Genomic DNA, 5740 nt, shown 5'->3' with positions numbered 1-5740 from the left:
GGAAACAAGCACCAGCCTACGGGAACGCGCATTGGCGAAATGGCATCTGTCTGTCTGTCTGTCTGTCTTGAAAGGCAACATGATAACTGTTTTTATTTAATTAGTTTTTAGGAAAAAATATATATATATATATATAAATATATATATATATATATAAATATATATATATATATATATATATATATATATATATATATATATATATATATTTTAGCTCAAAGAGCCAGCTGCCCAACGTTTCGATATGTTGTACATATCTTTCTCAAGGGAGCCTATATATATTCCTAAAACTAATTAAATATTCAATGATTTGTGATTGATTACAAAAAGTACATAAAAATAATAGCAATGAAAAAATAATCATTGCATTAATATATTTGAAATAATTTGACATATGATTTAAACATTTCCTGTAATTTTGTGTTTTATTATTATTATTATTATTATTATTATTATTATTATTATTATTTCTATATTTGTTCTGTTTTTTTTTTTTGTTTAAAGGGAGTATACTGTATCCAGGGGTTCACTTGTACCCCAGATCAGGTGTGGTGTTATTTTGTGGTACACATTAAAACATGGTACACCATCTACTGCGCTTGCCCGGGCATAGGCAAATGATTTTAGCTCAGAAAACAAAGAAACGTCCATCTGAAAGTGGTGCGATGTACTGAGTTTGTTTCTTAAAACTCTTTTAAATATAATCTTTCCCATAATTCAGCAAATGTGTGACTTTAACTGATGAGCAACAAATATATCTAAAATTGTAAACATATACGATGTTGTGGGTGACCCACTATTTGTCTTGTTTGTGCAGTAGTCAATCACAACATTGACCTACCACATTCTTCCGAGGTACCACTTTCTGATGATGTACCACTTTCTGGCAAGGTACCACTTTCGGACGATGTGTCACTTTCTGATGATGTACCACTTTTTGGCACAGTACTACTTTCTGACGATGTACCACTTTCTGGTGTGGTACTACTTTGTGACTATGTACCACTTTCTGACCCTACACCTGTACACTTGAACTGATTGCGAGAATTAAAAAGTTTGTAAATGATGAACAGATTGAAAAAAACGTAATTTTTGTTATAACTATATTCATAACACGGAACGCTTTCTATGAGTCTATGAGTAAGACATGACTCGTTTTTTCGAGGTAATGTTAATGCATTTTAATGTATGGTACGGAGACACGCTGTTTAACATGTGATTGCTTCCTATGACTAGGGCGCCCTCCACTGTTTTTCTTTGATATGTTTTTCTTTTAGATATTTGTCTTTTGGTGTTTTGTTCATTCTTTGGGATTTTTGGATGCAGTTCTCTCCCGGTTGCCTGGGTAGTGAAAGGCACATTTGTAGACCTGTAGATTTTACAGAACTGCGTGTTAGCTCATACAGTACTATCTCGGGATCATCCCCAGCTGCGTAACGTAGTGCCAACTGCAACGAAAAAAGATGCGGAACAAAGTTGAGGACTGTTTTGTTTTTATTTTGTTCTTTTTATTGCTTGTTTTTGTAACATATTGTTTTTTTATCTTGTAAAACTGAAAGGCGCTATATAAAAATAAAATTGATTGATTAATTAATTGATTGATGATTATTATTATTATTATTATTATTATTATTATTATTATTATTATTATTATTATTATTATTATTATTATTATTATTATGTATTTCTTAGCAGACGACCTTATCCAGGGCGACTTACAATTGTTACAAAATATCACAGTACAAAGTATTTGCATTACAGAATTTCACATTGCAGGTAAGAGCAGTTATAAAGTACAATAAAATCAATGGCAAATAAGATCAAATTCAAATAAGAGCAAACTAGAGAATACAGTAAATAATTACATTTAATAATTACATTGAATTCCAAACAGCGGATAACCAATAGGAGCAGAGCTCGGCTTGAATTTCGGAGGGACACGCCCGAGAATACAGAGGAGCACCGAACTGCGCAATAGAAACATTGCGGACAAACATCGAAGGTAAAGTGTTTTAAAGTCGTGTTTTAATGTTTACAAAGGTGATGCCTTATGTCTGGTTATATCGATTTAATGTATTGATTCATTTATTTCTGTATTTATCATTTCGTTCTTGCGGTGGTCTGGCTTTGGAGGCAGAATAATGCTCGTGGTAACCTTCGCTTACAAAATGCGTGTTTTTTAAAACAAAGTATTTATTTAATTAAAAAAAAAAAATACAAAATACAAAATGTATATTGTTGCTCCTGGTTCGATTTATGTTCAGCATACCGACGTGTTCATTTCTTTAAACAGCTAGGTTATAACATGTCATATATTGTTGTAAAAGTACTCAAAGAAGTTATTTACAAACCTCTAACCAAGATCATGCAACAGTCTCTTAACACAGGGGTTGTACAAACAGACTGGAGAATTGCAAATGTAATACCGATCCACAAAAAGGGAGACAAAACCGAACCAGGTAACTACAGACCAGTAAGCCTGACTTCTATTATATGTAAACTTATGGAAACTATAATAAGATCCAAAATGGAAAATTACCTATATGGTAACAATATCTTGGGAGACAGCCAGCATGCTTTTAGGAAAGGGAGATCGTGTTTAACTAACCTGCTTGATTTTTTGGAGGATGCAACATTGACAATGGATAATTGCAAAGCATACGACATGGTTTATTTAGATTTCCAGAAAGATTTTGACAAGGTGCCACGTAAAAGATTAATCCTCAAATTGAACGCAGTAGGAATTCAAGTTAATGCATGCACATGAATTAGGGAGTGGTTAACATGTAGAAAACAGAAAGTACTGATTAGAGGAGAAACCTCAAAATGGAGCGAGGTAACCAGTGGTGTACCACAGGGATCAGTATTAGGTCCTCTGCTATTCCTAATCTACATTAATGATTTAGATTCTGGTATAGTAAGCAAACTTGTTAAATTTGCAGACGCCACAAAAATAGGAGGAGTGGCAAACGCTGTTGCAGCAGCAAAAGTCATTCAAAATGATCTAGACAGCATTCAGAACTGGGCAGACACATGGCAAATGACATTTAATAGAGAAAAGTGTAAGGTACTGCACACAGGCAATAAAAATGTGCATTATAAATATCATATGGGAGATAGTGAAATTGAAGAAGGGATCTATGAAAAAGACCTAGGAGTTTATGTTGACTCAGAAATGTCTTCATCTAGACCAGGGGTGCCCAATCCTGGTCCTGGAGGGCCGGTGTCCCTCCTGGTTTTTGTTCCAACTGTACACTAAATTCCTTAATTGGACCAATTAAGCTTCTAATAAGTGCTTGATTGGTCCAATTAAGTAATTTAGGGGGCAGTTGGAACAAAAGCCAGGAGTACACCGGCCCTCCAGGACCAGGATTGGGCACCCCTGATCTAGACAATGTGGGGAAGCTATAAAAAAGGCCAACGAGATGCTCGGATATATTGTGAAAAGTGTTGAATTTAAATCAAGGGAAGTAATGTTAAAACTTTACAATGCATTAGTAAGACCTCATCTAGAATATTGTGTTCGGTTCTGGTCACCTTGTTACAAAAGGATATTGCTGCTCTAGAAAGAGTGCAAAGAAGAGCAACCAGAATTATCCTGGTTTTAAAAGGCATGTTGTATTATTATTTATTTCTTAGCAAACGCCCTTTTCCAGGGCGACTTACAATTGTTACAAGATATCACATTATTTTTTATATACAATTCCCCATTTATACAGTTGGGTTTTTACTGGAGCAATCTAGGTAAAGTACCTTGCTCAAGGGTACAACAGCAGTGTCCCCCCCACCTGGGATTGAACCCACGAGTCCAGAGCACTAACCACTACTCCACACTGCTGCCAGGCTAAAATAATTGAACCTGTTTAGTCTTGAACAAAGAAGACTACGCGGTGATCTGATTCAAGCATTCAGAATCCTAAAAGGTATAGACAATGTCGACCCATAGGGATCCTTCAAGAAGCTGCTTGATGAGATTCTGGGACCAATAAGCTACTAACAACCAAACGAGCAAGATGGGCTGAATGGGGCCTCCTCTCGTTTGTAAACTTTCTTATGTTCTTCTTCTTATTATTTATTTCTTAGTAGACACCCTTATCCAGGGCGACTTACAATTGTTACAAGATATCACATTATTTATACATACAATTGCATAATTTTTTTACACATTATTTCACATACAATTACCCATTTATACAGTTGGGTTTATGTTCTTATGTTCTTCTTAAAAAACAAAAAAAACTGCCACTGTCTGAGTTAAAATGGAAAGCAGATGTACCCTAGTTGAATTTTAGTTTCACTTTCGTGTGTTTACGAGATGTTATAGACCGGTGCTGACATGCCAGGCAGTTGGCGAAGTGCCCAGCTGCGGTGGGCAGTTGCTGAATTAGCATCGAATTTTATGTCATTCCAGCATCTGCTCGGGCAGTTCCTCAACTAATACTACTTATATAACGGATTAGATATGGGGGTCCGAATAAAATGCAGCAGTGTTTATTGTATTCTGATTGCAGTAACGCACATGCACAGCCGCTAGGGGCGCTCGTTCTTTCTGATCGGGGTGGAATCAGTGAGGCACAGTACCTGAAGTTAATAAGCTAACACCACAACAATATGCAGAGCTATGAACATCGTTTTATTAAATACAGGTGGTTAACTATATTTAAACAAACAAGTCTAGAATACACAGTCACGGCATGGGGTTTGTACTGTTCAATAAAAACAATAACTCGTTAATTATAATTAAAAACAGCAATAAAACCGATCCTTTAAGAACTCCCCGTCTCCAGCACTCCTCTAAAACCCCAACGGCTTTAAAACACTCATTTCTAAAACCGTTAAACACAGACACACACACGTTTGCTGCTTCTGGAGAAATGGGAGGGAGACCCTGTGCATCCTGTAGCTGAAGTGAACCTGCAAGAGAGGCTCATGGGAAGTTTTTTGTGGTTGTGAATCTGTAGGCGTTCACAATGGCCCTTTCCTTGTGGGTTTAATTTCATGAAACTTTCCTGGAGTATATAGTCTATAACTAAGAGTGCTGTGATGTGTAATAATAATGATAAACAGACAGACGAGTCTTTGAATATTTAGTGACTCCAGTGTGTAACGTGGTATGAATTTAAGATTTCTGTTGTGTGTCGGTACAGAGATGCAGACGGAGCGTGCAAAGAGGATGGACTCTGCAGGAGAAGAAGCGACCCTGAATTCACCTGAGCTGCCCTGGAACCAGTAAGACCCCCGATCCAGTATTGTACTCCAGGGTTTCTTTTCTCTTGGCTTCAATGTGTGCCCTTCTCGTCCTGCTCTCTGCGCTGAGTTTGATGCGTCACTTTCTCCTCTTCTTGTCTTCTGTTCTGTTTCAAGTTTCTGCTCGCTATTGAACTTGTTTCATTGGCACCGGATCACATCAGGCAGCCTGGGAGCAAACTGTCCCAGTGAGTGTCCGAGTCATAAATGTGCTGAACCCTGTGTGTGTGTGTGTTTATAACCCTGTGTGTGTGTGTTTATAACCCTCTGTGTGTGTGTGTGTCTCTCTCTCTCTCTCTCTCTCTTTCTTGGTCTCTGTTTTTCTGAACTTTTTGCTCTTCTCCTGTACAGGCTCTATTTGAAGAGATGGACTGAGTCCAGGATCCAGTTAAGGAGGAGAGTGTGCTTCACTGGCCCTGCTGCTGCTGCTGTTACCGGGGTATTGGCAATCCTCATACGGGCTGCTGACAGTGTGAGCAGCGACAGTGAGTTT

This window comes from Acipenser ruthenus, chromosome 44 (genome assembly GCF_902713425.1).
Source record: "Acipenser ruthenus chromosome 44, fAciRut3.2 maternal haplotype, whole genome shotgun sequence".
NCBI classification, from domain to species: domain Eukaryota; kingdom Metazoa; phylum Chordata; class Actinopteri; order Acipenseriformes; family Acipenseridae; genus Acipenser; species Acipenser ruthenus.
This window is presented reverse-complemented; position numbering follows the sequence as displayed.